This window comes from Carex rostrata, chromosome 8 (assembly GCF_964058835.1).
Source record: "Carex rostrata chromosome 8, lpCarRost1.2, whole genome shotgun sequence".
Taxonomy (NCBI): Eukaryota; Viridiplantae; Streptophyta; class Magnoliopsida; order Poales; family Cyperaceae; genus Carex; species Carex rostrata.
In genome coordinates, this window is record NC_135925.1 from 1,946,501 (window position 1) to 1,966,090 (window position 19,590).

Here is a 19,590-nt window from a genome sequence, read left to right on the forward strand (position 1 = left end):
CAGTTTGGTTACAACAAACGACTAATCGACCGATTAATCAACCTAAACAGATATTTTTTACAACACTGGTTATGCATATAATTAATTTGTGATTTTGCGCTGCTCAGTCATTTGAAATTGTTGATTCCTCAGAAATTAACAAACCTGGTTAATTATATACTATATATATCCTTTTCATTTACCAAAAGTAGCAGTTGTGTGCCGTGGAGCTAATGATCCTTTTGGGAAGAACATCTCTTTTTTTGGACTGATGTAAACGCCATACGAAAATGGACAATGCCATCCATCTCCTCAACAGATTTTTGGTGTTTCTCTAATTATTATTTTTCTTCATTTAGTTGACTCTTACATGGAATTGTCTTCAAGTACTCAATTGAACATTAAATTAATTTGTAGACTGTACAATTTAATTTATTGCATTATATGGTTCCTTTTCTTCAGGAGTTAATGGCTTTGTGTTACTTCCTTATTAAAATTTATTTGGTAACATTGTATCTTTAAGGTAATGTTAGGTACGAAGCATTTAATATATGAGTATAGAAGAGCAGTTCAAGTATCTATCATTCACAAAAGAAGAGAAAGTGCATGCACTGATTAAGAGCAGTTATACTACACACACACACACACACACACACACACACACACGGGTAGTGGTTATGTAATTTGATTGTAAAGTAAGAGTTAGAGTATATTTTTTTTTATTTCATACTTAAATAATCAAATAGGTGTAAAACAAAATAATAAGATTTAAGTTATGACAGAGCAAGTTAAATCATTTTTTTAGATGGATTAACTTATTTCACATTCACTCCATTGGAATTAATTTAAGCCATAACTTAAGCTGTTAAATGTAATGCAAAATAGGACGAGCAAGATAGAGTAACTTAATCCTCCTTAAATTTAAGTAGCAAACAAACATGATCACCATTAGAAATATTAAAAAAATTAAACTTGACTAATTCTGTTTGCAAACAGACATGACCTTTTTTTTTTTTTTTTTTTTTTATATATTGAAATCCCTGGCTGAGGCTGCCACAGAAACATGATGATCACCATTAGAAATATATTAACAAATTAAACCTGACTAATTTAATGCTACGCAACATATTTTGCAGCTCATCATTAAGTTACTATAATTTTTTTTGCAAGATTCATGAACTATATATAGTTGAGATTCATATGAAAACGATTTCTTTTTTCTGAGAAAGCAACATTCAGTTATATAAGGAACCAAACTGTCTGCTTCTCTTGATCTCGCCGAATAATTAAGTCAAATTAAACAAACAAAAACCAACAAAAATTTAAACAATATTCGATGTATTAAATAATGCTTATATTAATTGGCCATCATCTGTTAATTAATTTGGAGAGAGTGAGCTCCTGAACATGTAAGCAAGGAATACTATTTACGATTTAATTACAATATAACCTAACCGGGATAAGGGAATTAGTTCACCATTTAATATATATTTAATTCCAGTTTCTACATAAAACAGTGTTAGCGACACTTTTTTTTTATTGCAACGGTAGCACAACAAGAATGAGACACTTTTTGCGAGGATAAAAAAGTGACTTTTTGCGACGGATTACTCTCATTGTTCAGTTTTTTTTTTTTTGCGACGGACTACCGTCAAAAATGCACTTTTTCTCTCGCAAAAAATGTCTACTTTGTTATAGTGTAGGTTAGATGAGGTACAAATTTGAATTTAATATTGGTTGGTCTAAATACAAATTAAGTAATTAATTAAATGCGCATTTAGTAAATTAAAATAAATGAAACAATTAAAGAGGGTGTTTTATAATGGATGAAATTAATAAGTCCATTTTGGCTGCCATATTCACGGGTCCATCAGTGACTGGCTTATCGAACCAGTATCAGTATATAGTATATAATAATTAGTTAATGTTGCTCCAATGAATGCATTGCACTGTTATTTGAATAAATAAGTCATGAAATAATGATCCTTGCAGTTCAATAAATTAAACAAAGAGAAGGGTAAAATATATAGTATTAGACTTGGTCAAAGTTTTAGAATTTCAGAATAATTATTGAGAATAAATAGTTAATCCATCAACAGATATATGTAGTTGAGTTCAACATCAATGGGTCCTCTTAGATGCAAGGCTTTCTATTCTGAGAGAGGGGTATATACATCCTTATTTTAAACAATTTAATTAGTATTATAATGAAGTGATAATTAATTAATTAATTAAACCCACGCTAACAGACTCATCCGTTACTCTCCCTGGGCATTAAATGAAGTAGAATTTGTGCGTTTCTGGTACTGATATATCAGGAAATAAATGCTATGAAACGTGTACTATTCTAGCCATATCTCTGCTATCTGTATTCCAACTGTTGCACTCTCAACCCGTTGTATTTCGTCACTGAGGAATCATCATGCATGCATCTCTTAATTTGACCTCTATTGAGCTTCCATTCCTGCATCTCATCAACGGCGGCCACCGCTTTTAATTAATTAATTAATTAAAAGGGGTTGGTGCAATCACACACTAAAATTATAGTAATTAGCTGAGTAAGTAAGTGTACGTGTCTTGTAATTATTTTTTATGAAAAAAATAATACTGGTAATTTTTGTAGAAGTTAAAATTTTCGAAAGACAAAAATAAAAAAATTTAATTCATAGAAAGTAGTGCTTAGCGCACCTCTTTGCTTATATATTTATTTCGCAGTTGTATAGTGGAAAAGTTCAATTTTTCATCTAGCTAGTAGATCCATTTGGATGGAGCTTTATGGACATGTTTTTTTTTTTTTTTTTTTTTTTTTAATTTAAGGAAGATTAAATTGTTTATTCTACCTCACTATTTTTTTATTACATGTTATTTAACAGTTTAAGTTATGACATAAATTGAAAAAAAAATATATTTTTATAAAAATGGGTTCTATAAGTGAAGTAAATATATAATATAAATTAATATGTCTCAAGAGGTGATTTAACTTATATATGCTATAATTCTATTTTATATCTCGTTTGACAAATTAAAATAAGAGACCTTTTACTCAACCAAATATTTTAGAGTTAATTTCTTATATATTTTTCAAGAGCTGTTGAATTTTTTTATTTACCCCTCTACTGTTAGTTATATCTCACATATATCCCTCAACTTTCATTTTTCTTTTCTATTTATCCTTTGAATTAATAACCCACAATTAAATATTATCTAATTTATTTGTTTCTCATTATATTCTTATTCTTTTTTTTGATAACCAGGTAGTGACTACCAGGGTACAAATAAAATAGATGAGATTACAACTTCAGAACACTAAAATAAAATAAAACATCAAATCCTTCTCTCAACCAATTCCAACTGAACGACGACAACACTTCAACCACATTTCGGTCTCTTCTTTGATGTCCCGCGCCAGCAACCAAGAGGGTTTCGACGGACGCCCAAAGATACGTGAATTTCGTTGTTTCCACACTCCCCAGAGAACAACCATAATTCGGGTCAACCATACCCGTTTAGATTCACCAACCAACACCTTATATCGACTCCAAGAGACCTCCCACAGCCTCTCTGCCGGTACCCCTAATTGAACAAGTTGACCCATGCATAGCCACACTTGTCTAACATAGGAGCATTGAAAAAACAGACGGAATGTCATTTCCATCATATTTGTGGAACACATAACACATGCAAGATCACAATTGAAACCCCTTTTCACCATAACCTCATGGGTAAGAATTCTATCTTGTAGCAAGAGGCAAGTAAAAAATTTCACCTTGGAAGGGGTATAAGCGCGCCATATTAATGCATACCTCCATTGCTCATGGCCTCCTGTTTGGAGAATTTTATAAATTGATGCAGATGTGTACTGACCGCAAGCACTCCATCTCCAAGTCAATACATCTACATCATCTGATTCACCTATAGAAGGGATGTCATCCATAGCATGAGATAAGATAATAGGCCACCGCGTGAGCATCTCATTCAGAGAAATAGTTTGCTTAATGGGCCTTTGTACACCATCTTTTAGTGATCTAATAGGGGGCGGCCCCCATGAGTCATACCAGTATGATACCCGAACACCATCACCAACAGCCCAGACCGCACACCAATGGAATAACGACTTAATTTTAAGCAGTTGATTCCAGAAAAAAGAACCAGTACTCATCCAAACTGCCGGACCCTCATCAGAGTGCAATCCTCGCAAAGAAGAAACAATAACAGACCATAGGCTTCGTCTGTCAGAATATAACTTCCACCACCAGCGCAAAAGGAGAGAAGTATTTCTGATGTATAGATTGGGTAGCCCCAAACCTCCATATGTAGTAGGCATACAACAGGTTTCCCAATTTAAAAGATGAACCCCTCTACCTTGACCAACCATTCTGCCCCACAGAAAATCCCTACACATCTGGTCAATTTTACCAATTACCCATTTGGGTATAGAGAAGGAAGTCATCATGTAAATATGGACACTACTGAGAACCGATTTAATGAGTTGAATTCTACCACCCCTTGTTAAAAATTTACCTTGCCATCCATCAATTCTCATTCGGATTTTCTCCAACAGAGGTACATACGCTTGTCTATTAGGCTTGGAAATGGTCAAAGGCATCCCAAGATATGACATAGGCATGGCCGCTTGAGAGCATCCGAACACAACAGCCGTTCTTCTAATCTGATCCATGGATAGATTAATAGGTAAAAATGAGCTTTTATCATAATTAATATGTAAACCCGATACCTGAGCAAATAGCCTCAAAGTCAACTTGAGAGTCACCATAGTGCAAGTGTCAGCTGTGCAAACAATCGCCGTGTCATCGGCGTATTGAAAAGGCAAAATCGGGACCTTGATTTTCTTTGAAATAGAAGATGTTAAGAGAGCACCCGATTTATCGAGCATTTTTTGCAGAACATCCACAGCGAGGATGAAAAGCATGGGTGACAACGGATCACCTTGACGGAGGCCTTGCTGATGTTTAAAATAATCTGAAACCTGACCATTTAATACAACCCGAGAGGAAGAAGTATTTAATAGGACCCGAATCCAATCGAGCCACCTATTCGGGAAACCCCTCGCTTCCATTACCCGAAATAAAAACTCCCAACTAACCGAGTCGAAAGCTTTCGCAAAGTCAATTTTTAGAAAAATTCCTTTCACCTTAGCATGAGACATGTGTTGCAGTACCTCTCTTAGAGCCACAAAATTTTCTGAAATTTGTCGCCCTTTCACAAATGCAGTTTGACTAATCGAAATTAAATCAGGTAAAAACCTTGCTAACCTTTTAGCCAACATCTTTGATATAATCTTCGGAATAAGGCTAATTATACTGATAGGCCGAAAATCCTTTAAAAGCACAGCATCCTCTCGTTTCGGAATCATAACTATATTAGCTGTATTAAGAGCCTCAATATTCATCGTACCTTCATAGAACCCATAGATTAGAGCTAAAATATCAGATTTGATGTCTGCCCAATAAACTTTAGCGAATTCATTGGGAAGCCCATCTGGACCCGAAGCTCTATTATTAGCCAAACTACGAATAGTCTCCTCAACCTCCAAACTTGTAAACGGGTCCTGTAGTGAGTTTAAATTCGGTCCATTCTCATAAAGAACCGACGGATTAAAAGGAATAACAGGATTTCGCACCCCCAAAATCCCTTTCATGTGTGTAAAAAAAGCTTGCTGTATGAGCTCATAATTTGTGATGCTTACCCCATCTAAATCCAAAGAGAGAACCTTGTTCCGCCTTAATCGAGATGAAGCATAGGAATGAAAAAATCTTGTGTTATTGTCACCTTCCGATAACCATCGACATCTAGCCCTTTGCGCCCATCTTTCTTCAATAAGGATAGAGAGGTAGTAAGCATTCTCCCTGCATGTTTGTCTAAACTGAAATTCCGACTGGTTTAAGGGTCTAATTTCTTCTAGCCGATCCAGTGCCAAAATTTGCTCCTTACAACCATTAAGCTCCTGGTCTATTCTACCCAAATACTACACATGCCACCTTCTCAATCGTGCTTGCATCTGATTTATCCTGTTAAACACAGATACATCACTAATCGGCTCACCCTCCTGCACCCAAGCATTTTGAACAATTACCTTTGCCTCTTGATACCTTAGCTAAATTTTCTCAAATCTGAATTGTTTTGGAACCGATTCAATTTGCCTGTAGGTAAGTATCAAAGGAGCATGATCTGAAATAATAACCTCACGTGCCATTAAATCAATATTTGGATAATTAACGGACCACTCCTCTGATAGAAAAACCCGATCCAGTCGTGAAAGAGTCGGTACAGGTCGCTTATTTGACCATGTAAAAGTTCTGTTTTTCAAAGGCACATCAAAATTTCAAAGAGTTAATTCCAAGTCGGTACAGTCCGAATAACACGACATTTCTCCAAACATCCCAAACCTCTACAATTCCAAGTCATTACTTTCAATTTTTTGTATAACATAGATAAACTAATTCACTTATAGCTTAGCACAACTGTTGAGACCTTCACTCAGAAGCCGAACTCAATTCATCTCCAGAGTCCGGATCAAAATCAGTTAAGTGCTCATACCCGATACCATCTCGGCCAAAGCCGCTACCATCCCATTCACCTCCGCTGGCAACCTCCATACCTGCTATACTTCGGGTCTCCCTATTAAAACCCGCTATTCGCGCCTCTGCTGCATTATCTCCATCCTTCTTCTCCAGTCGAGTCTGCCTATTGAGACCCGCCTCTAGATGCTCACTCTCCACGGCACCATCCTTCTCCTCAAACAAAGTAGCGGCTCTCTCTTCATTATCCAGGAGTAGCGCCTGTTGGACTTGCAAAGTCTGGAAGCCCAAAATTTTTGCTAATTTGGAACTGTGGTCATAATTTACTTGAACTTCAACAAGCCCATTTGAATTAGAAACAATTCGGGCCTGCCTTTGAGCCCGTTTCCTTGTTCTGGGTCTGTTATTTCTAGCTTTCTCTTGAACTTTCCTTTTGTTACGAGTAGAAGGCCGAAGTTGTGGTGGGGAATAAATGAAAACCACTTTAGAAGCGGATCTCACTGATTTGGAAGAATCACCAATTTCAAAATTTCCTTTATTCCTTTGCATAATTTTAGGAGGATTTTTAGAAAGTTCGGCCATTAATTGATCTTTCAAAACGGTGGGATTTGATTGAGGGATATCACCCATCCTGTTGGTGTCTCCCATTGAAACCCGCGGCACTTGCTCCCTTTTTGTAATCCCTAGCAAGTCATTATTATGTGCAATCTGACCCGCCTCATAAGTGTCCTGAACAAACTCCAGAGTGGTTTGTAAATCAGCTCCTCCTTCCTCATTTACTACACCCATCAGATTTTCTGTGTCCGATGGACTTGTATTTTGTGTAGGTAGATCAGCTGTGGCAATTTTCAACTGAGAACTCTGCACTTCCACCATGGTTGGACCCAGGACCACCTCTCTGACTTCGTTGGGCAGATGCATGGGATCCTTGCCTTTACACAAATCCAGCAGCACAGACCTTGATATGCTAAAGAATTCACCATCCGTCAAGAGAACCTTTTCTTTCAATGGAGTAGGAGGAGAGGGTGTAGCCGGAATGACTGGCTTATATCTTTCTTTCGACTGAGCAACATCCGTCACCTTATACACCGGCCCATGTTTCCACGTCTTTGGAATCACATCAACAGGTATCTCAATGCCACCAACCATATAGCCAATTTGAAGAGGTATAAGAGATAAACTAGTGGTTGCTACTGCCACTGTCCAAACAGCAATGTCATCCTCCTTGGGCTGAGAAACTGTGCCCAGAAAGATACCCATAGAGCTCGTTGCACGGATAACCTCCTTTTCACAAAATAGGTCCAGAGGGATTCCTACTAGATCGATAAGTACCTTGAAGTGCGGCATGGCGAGCGTAGCGTCATCACGAGGGCTCCATTGATAGAATGAGAACCCCTCTCGCCAAACATCCAGAGGAATTGCCTTGATGAACATATCCGGTGCAAGACCTTTTGGAAGCATGATTACAAATCTAGCTCTTGACAGAACACTAATAGATATATCCTCTACCTTCACAAGCTTGGACCTGATCGCATACTGCGCCACTTGCTCGACGGTGAGATCTATCTCTGAGTTTGAGTTATCCATGATCACTGCACCCTCTAACTTCGTTAGCTCTTGAAAGTATTCATCATCCCTATCCACAAAAACTAGATTCTTCTGTGGCCGATCATCCGGCATTGGTTTGGAGACTATTGGGTTCTCCAATAAGTCTGCAAAATTAGGCTCCAACTTCCTACTATGTTTGTGAACTTGCTCCTGCATGGTAGGGCAACGAGATCCAATATGCCCTTGACCCCAACATTTGCCACACCTCTTGGGGTTCCTGCAACGTGCCGCATTGTGACCCATACGACAACACTGGAAGCACCTTCCTTTCCATTCAACATATCGAGACGAAGGGGGAAATCTCAAATTAGCTTGGCTATGAGGTGAGATGTAAGACACTGGGCTAGTGGGGGTTTTAGAAGGTGGTTTACTGCCAGTTAATGGTGGTTTAGTAGAGATTGGTGGGGAAGAAGATGGTTTGTGAACCATGTCAGCAAAGGAGGGTTGGGTGTGGAAAGGTTTGAAGGGTTATATCTGTGTTGGTGGTGCCGGGTTGCTGTTGGCCGGGGAGAGTTTGCGGCGGGTGATGGTATGCCATTCGCCTTCGGTTGCCATCATTCACCTCCGACCCGATCTCCAAGTAGTAAAAATTGTCCCATTATATTCTTATTCTCTCTCTTTGATTTAAGTGTGCATTCTTACCTTGGGGGCACTTCCATGGAAATTATACTTTCTCTGGTGGCACTTCTATGGACTATATATGGATTATACTTTGTGAACACAAGGTGCTTGATGAAATGCCAAAGTGACTTAATTTATCGTGGAGGCATCTGGACCTAACAATATTTTAAGTTTTCTATCGATTATTTTTAATTTCGGTTTAAATCAAATACCTAGCTTAATTTGACAACTTTGGCACCGACGCAACAGACATAGAGAAGATAGTGTATATATCCTTAATTTCATCTTTTATGGCCTTTTCGCATGTGTTGATCAGTAATACATGTTTTCTATCGATATTACGCACTGAATTCTTGGGATGAATACACTTATATTCTATCTTCTCTTGATTTTAGAGTTTTATTGCAGTTTTGCTTCTTAAGTTTTTCACTTCAAAATCATATCACTGCTTGGTACTGGTACACTGTAACACTACGCATGCCAGCCACCAGCACATCAATTCAATGCCTTCGTTTAGTTCTTTATCCGGACAATTATCCCTTACTTGGAACAAAATAAGTCTTATATATCTTTCATTTTTTTTCCAAATTTTCATGCAGGCTTATTTCCAAATGAAATTATTGATTTGACTTTATAGTAAATCAAAGAGAGAGAATAAGGATATAATGGGAAACAAATAAATTAGATAATATTTATTAGTTGTGGGTTATTAATTCAAAGGGTAAAATAGAAAAGAAAAATGAAAGTTGAGGGATATGTGAGATATAACTAAAAGTAGAGGGGTAAATAAGAAATTCAACAACTCTTGTAGGGTATATGAGAAATTAACCCAAAATTAGAGTAAAAGTTAAAACTATAATTAAATAACAAAAGCATAACTAAATTACCATAATAATACAAAACTAATTTAATTCACAAATCTCATGGATATATATATGCGTCTATGAAAAAAATGATATAAATCAAATCAAATAAATTTATTTTGATATTTGATTTTTAAATTTTAAATTATTAACGTTTAAAAAATAAAAGTATGAAGAAGCTTATGTTAATACTTTAATATATATATTCTTTAAAGACACACAAATAGTCATAATAACATTTATACACTGTAAGAATGTGACAGTATCCGCAAGAGTATACTGATATAAATGTATTTTTTCTATTAGTGACGGTATACCGATAATATCCTCGCCTCGCAAATACTGTCCCATTCTTGTATACTTTAATATTAAGTTATAGAGAAAAAACACCCGTCAAAATCAAGGAATTTTAAAATCAATAAGTCTAAACTCTACCTTCTATTGAAGTCAATCAAGTCAAACATAGGCCTTATGAATCCTATTATTCAATCATAGGCACAATAACAACATTCTAACCTATAATATTCGCTAGTGCCGCAAGTGACAAAAATGTCTTGCTTGAAATAATATTTTTATTGGATGAGCTATCCTATAATTATAAATTAAAGAACATCACATCTTCAACTAGTAATATTAATTAATGTCTCGCTACATTGATTTTTGAAGTCGATAGACTAATTAATATGTCTTATTAGATCAATTTGATGTCGACTAATTAATTGTCTCAAAATAATTAATCTCTAGCTTGATGAACGATTAAAACAAAACAGTAATATTTTTTTCTATCAAAAATAACTAACATTGTATGCTAATTTTTATTTTTATTTTTTCGACAAATATAAAAACTTTCCATTTTTGAAATAAAACATTGAAAGTGTGATTTATCCTACAATTCAAGCGACTAATTAAAATAAAAGTGCCCGTAATTCCGGATCCGATATTAATAAAATATAAACAACTACATCTTTAGAAGAAAATAAAAATGTTTTGTTTATGAACAGATTGTCACTTTTTAGGTTCTACTCCGTATAGAAAATTATGAACAAATAAATAAAGCGCGAAATTAGGAAGAGTTAGATAGGAGAGGTTGAAACGTAAATATAAATATGTATAATGTTACAAGTGGAATTTAAACTCAAATCTCTTCAAATCACAATGAGAAATTTTAACCACTAGACTACTTGTTGAAAAACATAAAAACATATGTATTGAATCAAAAGAAGACAAACTATTTAATTAAAGGATTGATGTTTAATCCGAAAATTTATCTTTTAGTTATAATCAGTGGCGGATCATGAAATTTACGTACTTAATATAAGAATTTAAAGATAAACTTAAAATAAGAAAATTATATTAAATTTCAATATATATAATTAAAGATTTTAAAATTATGAGAATAACTGAATACTCTTTGGAATACACTAATTAAGATCCGCTCATGGCGCCCTTTTTTTTTACGCCAAAACTTTCAGCAACCGGCGATGGCACTGGTCGCTGATGTCATCGCCGACGAAAAGTGAATTTCTTTTTGGAGAAATTGAGTTTCAGCGACTAGCATCAGGCCCGGTCGTTAATACCGGCTGCTGATAGATGACTCTGCTGTAGTGCGTGTAATTAACCCAAAGTGCTGTGAGAATTTTTTTTTATTCTTTTATACATATAATCCAAAACTGATGCCATAATTAATCCCAAGATACATTTTCCATGCAGATCAATGAATACTTAGAAATATCGCTTTTTCTGTCAATGTACTCTCGAAAATAGTCACCTTTTACTCTTACAGATAGTGATCTATTTTTGTATTGTCCATTATTTGATAACATATAAAGTTATGATCACAAACAATCCGAAATAGATTGGACATTCAACATTATAATTAAATTAAACAATTTCAAATTGAGGATTAAAATTAGATACGACAAATTAACCGTAATTTTGATTTGACGAATTCGTCGCTTTGACTTCAAAATCTTGAAAGTTCAAACTAATTTGAAAATGATTTAAATGTGATATCATCCACACCAAAACGATTAACATGAAATTAATTAATTAAAAAAAAGATTAGGTAAAGAGAGAATTCCGTGAAGACGATGGCATTATCTGTAGTAGCTGCCGACAAGCTGGCTCACATTAAAACATTCTCATTTCTCAGTTTAGACTCAAAATAATCTTTATTTTGATCAATTAATAATATAATATACCTTGGAAGATGTACATTCGTTTTAATTCTCTTGTTTTTTCATGTATTTTATTTTGTAGTTCTGAGCTAGCGGTACATGTTATTCGTTTGTATGGTAGCGAAGAGCTGTTGAAAAGAATAATATACTATGCCGTGGGTCCCATTGACGAGATTCTCCCATCTTGGTTGTTCTCACTGGTGGGACCTAGTGAAAGAGAGATGGCATGTGCCGCTCACGTGTCATTACGGATTAGTAAATAATAATAGAAAATTAAAAATTAATGAACAAAGTTTTTGGATTATTCTGTCCGGATGCTAGAACTTATATATATATATATATATATATATATATATATATGGGCAGGAACTTATTTTTAGGTGATAATGAAACATTAATTAATTCTTGGAAAATCTATATCAAGTTCATCCTTAATTAATTAATTTAGGTAAACTCTGTATATTGTGAACTTCCACATGCATGGCTTCTAGAAGCCATCATCTTGTTGTCCCAATATGGATGACCACACTAATTAAATTTGATTGAAAAAAAATATATTTAGTATGGAAATAGTGTTTGACCTCCAATTGAACATAATTTGAACATCATTCAATCACATAGCTGTATGTATGGATTTATCCGAAAGCACAAGAAATTCAAAAAAATAATTATTATTTGAAGAGTGAGGCTACACTAGCTACTACTATGTATAGCATACATGTTCTGTCCTATAGATCTATATTTTATTTTCAAAATTTAAACAGTCAATTTAAAATTTTTCAACAAAATTTTCATATGAAACTGTAATTGGATAGCAAAATTTACATTTTTTTAGATTATTTTTAATTTTATTACATATGTAGAAAATAACTTGATCTAAAGATTCTAGATCATCGAAAAATAATTATTTTCTACCTATAAAAAATACTGAAAAATATATAAAAAATGTAAAATTTGGCCTCCAAATACATTTTTATATACAACTCATGTTCAACGGTTTGGATTGACTATTTGATTTTTAAAATCTACAATATGAACGGATGGATGTGCGTTGTACATAATAGCGTGTATGTACACACACACCCCCCTCACTCTTTTGAATCTTGCTAGTACAAAAACATAAAAGTGTGTGTGTGTGTGTATATATATATATATATATATATATAGAGAGAGAGAGAGTGGCTAAGCTCAAATCGTTTGTTCCTGGGCTCAGGAACAAACGATTGGGTTCTCCAACTTCCGAAGTTCAAACGGCCGATCCAAACCGTTAGATGTTTAATCTATATTAAAATGTGCTTGGAGACAAAATTTTATATTTTTTGGAATTTTTTTACTATTTATTAAGAGGGTTCGAAAGTCGCTGTTTTTTTATGGTGCAGAATTTTAATAAAAACAGCAACTTTCAAACCCTCTTAATAAATAGTAAAAAAATTCCAAAAAATTTGAAATTTTGTCTCCAAGCACATTTTAATATAGATTAAATATCTAACGGTTTGGATCGGCCGTTTGAACTTCGAAAATTGGAGAACCCAATCATTTGTTCCTGAGCCTAGGAACAAACAATTTGAGCTTAGCCATTCTCTCTCTCTCTCTCTATATATATATATATATATATATATATATATATATATATATATATATAATAAGATGGATGTGTATGGGAGAACAAAATTGTAAGGTAGCAATCAAGTAGCAAGGCGGTAGATTGTAATGGTCCATGGGCCTTTTTATGAGGGGTCAACGTCAGGCCTTCTTATTCCAGAGTTATTCTCTCGCTATTCTATGCCCATCCTTGGTTCGTTGAACCACTGAAGAGATGAAGAGAAGATGTGGCCGGTTCTCTTTTCCGTACCAGGGAATAAAACGGGAATAATAACTTTTGTTTCCTCTTTCGGTCTCTTTTTATTATTAGGCGCGGACGTCATTACTCGTGGATGACTCGCGTATATATATATATTTGTCTCTTTTTCATACTAGAAAAAGAGAACTTGATCTTTTTCTGCAAGAGGAGGCCTGGTTCATCTACCTAGATCCTCGGATCTTGGATATGCACAGTACAATATCAACCCCCCCTCCCCCCAAAATTAATTTTGAAGTTAGAGATCAAAGTAAATTACAATGTTTGTTCTCAGTCGCTTAATTAATTAATCATTGGAACCTAGCTAGCCACTGCCAGTGATAAATCGTAATCATTAATTGGACCCATTTAAATTAATTGCATGCTACAGGCTGTAGGTACTTAATTATCCTCGGAAATATCCGAACTCTGTGGAAAGATCTGGACCGTTTATCCAAATCCCGATTATGATATATCCCATATCCAATATTATAGATTAATCAAAAGGAGGAATTTTATTCTTAAGTTGTTTCTTAAATTAAAGCTTGTGCAATTTGAGGAAACATAAGCATTAAATTCCAATTATTTGTGGTCCTGAATGCTAATGGAATTGACAGTACTAAGTGAACGGTACGTCTTGTTTAATTAATAGCTAAAATTTACTTTACTGATGAGAACTTCATTTTTTTTTAAAGAAGAAAGAAAGAAAAGATGATAAATAATGTGTGCATGCATTAATTGTACCTCACATATTTCCACTATATATGTTCTATTAATTGCTTCTTTTATTTTAGTTTTATCGCATATAACATTGACATGAAATCAAATATATATATATACATCTATATATATATCTCTTTATTGTTCCATGAAAACCTTTACATCCAATACAAAGAGAGTGTTATAATATATGTCGTTTCTTTTTTGTTCATAAATTATAATATATGGTGCATCAGTATGTGTAGTAGTACTAGGGTGACTTTCTCATTAGATCATATTAATTACTATAAGGACTTAAATTTGACAATAAATTAGATTGAGAAAATTTAAATGTAATTAAATTGACAATAAACATATTTGTTATTTAAATTGAACAAATTCTCATTTAGAAGATCGATTTAAGGAATGATGTATATATAGTGACAAATAATTATAGTGTGTGATGGATGATGGATGATGGTTTTAGGGTACACGTGATGATGATAGACAGTGAGATGAGTGAATATGAACGTGTGGAACCCAACCCTATCATTGGTTTTTGTAACTTTTGATTCCTTCCCCGCCAACCAGGCAACCCACATGAACACGGTTCTCCACCGACCGTGACTAAACCTATGCCAAATTACAAATGGAGTCCTGCTCACTTGACTCCCTTCTGGTGTTATAAAGAGTGTGTATATATATATTTGACAGTTCAGTCGGTCCCAAGCGTACGTCGTGGTTTCTATGTCCGTGTATAGTAACAAAAACATACAGTGAAAATAAACAATGAATATACAAATTAGTAGAGCATCATATATGCATGCTTACTCATGTGCTAGCTAGGGACCAACGAAGTACTTAGTTGACACAAAAATAGTAATTTTCAATTTCTCAGCCTAATTATAATGCATGTATTAATTGATATATACCAAATTTTTAATCACCCATGTATCAAATGGTTGCTATATATCAAACCCTTGGCGCAAATTCAGAAATCAACTATATATATCTCATTGCTGATCATTGCAACGACGTCCAGCATTGATGCATAGACTGTTAATTAATGTTGAATCTAATTATTTAACTATCGATCAGTGACATGCATGCACAATATATATATATATATATATATATGGTCCTTAATTAATCACCCATGCACGTCCAAGAAACAATAATTAATTAGACATGTCAATTATATATTCACATCTCGATCCGTACCAGATCGATATATATATATATATATATATATAATTACATGCCACAAATGTTTGATATATATATATCTCTGATCTTTTTTCACAGGGTGGGCTAGCCCTCTATCTACTTGCATATGGGGTTGCAGCAACGCAGAACTCGGTAATCGAGGCTGCATGCATTCGACCCCAGAATTGATCATCGCTTAACACTGTTCAAATCAAAACCCACCCCGTGAGTCTCACTGGTTTCCTTTTTGTATATGTGTTTGTGGTCCAATTAATTGCCTATCTTTTGAATTCTACATCAGACTGCAAAAATGTTACTGTGCCAGAAATCTTACATCTCTGAGTCTGAGTCTGAATCTGATTTAAAAAAAGAACTTAGAAAGGCAAAGGTTAAGCGCCATTCATTGCAATCTGACCTAATAGTAACAGTCTTGGGAATAATAATTAAATGCAGCATGCACCATCCTAATTCCTAGGCTTCAGTGGAAATGTGGATTTGAGTCTCAGCAATTAATAACAGGTGTTTATGTGTTTAAACTTCCTATAGATATGCTTATCCATGTCATCTAGCAAATTAATTATATGTTATATGTTCATTTTTTTTTTTACCTTCTAATCTCAACGGTGGATGCATAACGGTCTGTGCGGTCCAGATTCGTTATGGCCCCGGGAGCATTCCGATCGGACGATCACCTTTTTTTAATGTGTGTGTGTGTTCTAGTGTTTTTTTTAGAGAAAAATGAGGTTCTAGTTTAGCCTCCAGTTCCACTAATCATGGCATCAGAAGTGTCTGAGATTGCATATTAAATGTTTTCAAAGAAGATATTATATGTCCAAGTTAATTAAATGATATTTTATGTTTAGAGTCCGGCCAAAGTTCTGTCTCAAAAACTTTAACATTATGTTTCTTACATCTAAAACTTATTGAATCGGCTTCAAATGATAAATTCAACTATTTAAACCAATCTATTTAAAGAGAGCTTAGTTTTCATATACAATTTCAAATTTGCGAATTTATTTTCTATCAAGTCAAGTGGTCAAAATATGAAGAATTTTGTGCTCATTTGAATGCACTATTTTGTTAAAAACCTTAATTTTTTTTTACCGCTTGACTTGATAGAAAATACATTTGAAAATTTGAAAAATTTATATGAAAACGAAGCCCGCGTTAAGGAGGTCGGCTTGAACAGTTTGGATATGTCGTTTGAAGCCGATTTGATAGGTTTTGAAGGTCAAAAGCATATTGTTGAAGTTCTATTAAAAGCGCATCAGGACTCTTTATGTTTATTTTTAAAAGTTATAATGATATTCAAATTTATTAGGATCGAGGATGGTTCCAATACCTCATGTTTTTCCTACCTCATTATGTCTAACATTTTATATCTTCGTTTTCAAAATCCAAACTGTCGATCTGAACTGCTCAACATAATATACATATTAAAATATGCTTGGAGACCAAAGTTCATAATATTTGAAAACTTTTTACTATTTTTTTCAGATAGGTAGAAAATCATTTTTTCTGTACGGTCCAAAAACAGTGATTTTGTAAAATCTTAAAAAATTTTAATTTTTTTCAAAAAATTATATAATTTCATTCCCATACATATTTAGTATGGATATCATGCCAAGTGGTTCGAATGACAGTTTGAATTTTAAAAATAAAATTATAAAATATGATATATAATGAAATATGAAAGACACAAAGTATTGGAAAATTAATGTCTTCAGACCGGTGCGCATATTATATTAATTATTAGTGACAGTCATATAAATTGTGGTCAATGATGACATAATATATTGGCGGTTAATTGTAGCAATAATTTATTTCTTTACCAAGGATTGGAAAAAGATTATGTATATAACTATTTAATTTCCCATACACAATTGAAAAAAGGCATGGAGAATTAAAAATATTTTACTAGATCTATAAATAGAGCCACTATATATATATTAAAAAATATTACTCAAATTAATAAATTTAAAATTATACCAGTTACTTGTATCGAACGTATATCAAACTTGAATCAATTTGAAAGACATTTAGTCTTCCATGAATAATTTAAAATTCATAACAAAAGTTTTATATAATTTTGACTTAACGATAAATGACCAGTTAAATTTTACTCGTTAACAATATTAATTGAAGCATTTTGAACGTAGAGTATGAAATAAACTGACACATTTTTGCTATTTTCAAAATGTGTTAGATCATCTTTTAAAATTATAAATAATAAGACACTTAGACGAGTTTAAAGATAGGGTTAGGGGAAGCTCTTAATTTTCAACCAAAAAAATTATATGTACTATATATATATATATATATATCGTGTATGCAGTATTATCCTTTATCAACTATTACCTTATAATTTCCATTTTTCTAATTCCAAAATAAAAGAATTAATTAATTAAGAGCTTTGTTTTTTGCGGTCACTCGATCCCCAGTACAATGACGCCATATATATATATATATATATATATAATCTATTGGTGCGCGCATGTGTTCCGGCTATGACTACCTCTGCATATATATCTCGCATCAACTTTACTTAACATGAAAAGCACGCACGATGCGATGAATCATTGAATCGGGGAGCATCTTACGTACGTATCATCAGCGTAGAGAAATTGAAAAAGAAACCCAACTGGTGCAAGTATAAGCGTCCAAAACTTACGGATACCGTATGGTACATGATCATTCGCGTAACGTGATTATCTTATAAAAAATTAGCACTGTACGGTATGGTATATGATACGTGAACTGGTTTGATCACAACACATTACGACGTGTGATCACGTGAGTCATTAGGGACGGAACTACTGTAGCACACGGATAGACAATTGTCTATCCATGAAAAAGATAATAATTTTGGATTTAATCATTTTGCCTTTTTACAACCATATATGTTCTTTTATACATGTTTGTCTAGCCGTGACAAAATTTATGCCTACACCACTATGAATCATACATGATCAGAACCGTTACATATTAATTAATGATGAATATTGAATAAACTAACTTAAATTTAAAAAAAAATGTTAAAAATATGACGAAATGTGAAAAACATAATCAGTCATAGCATGATTAACTACTGTTATCGTGGCTTGAATTTGATCATGACATGTAAAACTACTTGATCATGATCATAAAAGATATAGCATGTGATTCAAGTGACGGTACGGAAGAAATTTAAATATTAGTTATACATATATATATAAGCTAGCATACGGAGAGAGATCTAGAAGAGAAACGAAGTGGTGCAATTAAGAGGAAATTAAGCTGGGGAGAGCTGAGACATGGAGCTAGCTAGCAATGGCATATGCATGTGTGTGGTAAATGATAACTGAGGAGGTAGTCGTGTTGTCCTCTTGCTGGCGGAGGGATGCGTGAGGCTGGAAGGTTAGATTCCCTAGTCTGAGCTGTTGACGTGGCATGGGGCCCAGACTGAGTTGAGAAAATATAGGCACGGGTTGCTCTCTTCCTTGTAGGTCCCACCAAGACCTCGTCCTGAGGATGGGATTAGGGATCCCTGCCGGTTCCAACCTGCATCCGGACGTCACTAAAGACAAACACACCTTTGCATTCTTTCTCCTCTCCAATTTGCACACCCGGCCTACTGTCCAAACAGATCATATCAGGGGTGTGTATATATATGATATTGACCATTTTTTAAATATACACTGCTATTTTATCTTGGAAACATTATATTGAATTATATATGTATTTTATTTTAGTTAAGCTTGTATACATTATTTATGCCGTTGCTAATTTGAGTAATTAAATATAAAATGTATGGCATACAAACTAGAGAAATATTGAATTAGCTTTACAAATTTCTAATCATGAATATATATGCAATTTGTGGATAGGAGTGTTTGATGATTATGAATGTTCACAATTATATGTCTATATATATACATTCGATGAAATGAATTATACAAAAAATTGAAACTTGGAGGTGACTATAATATACTATACCATTAATTATTGTCACATTAATTAATTATACGCTAATTAAATTATTTAAATTATTATATATATAAATTCTTCAATGTGTGAGATGT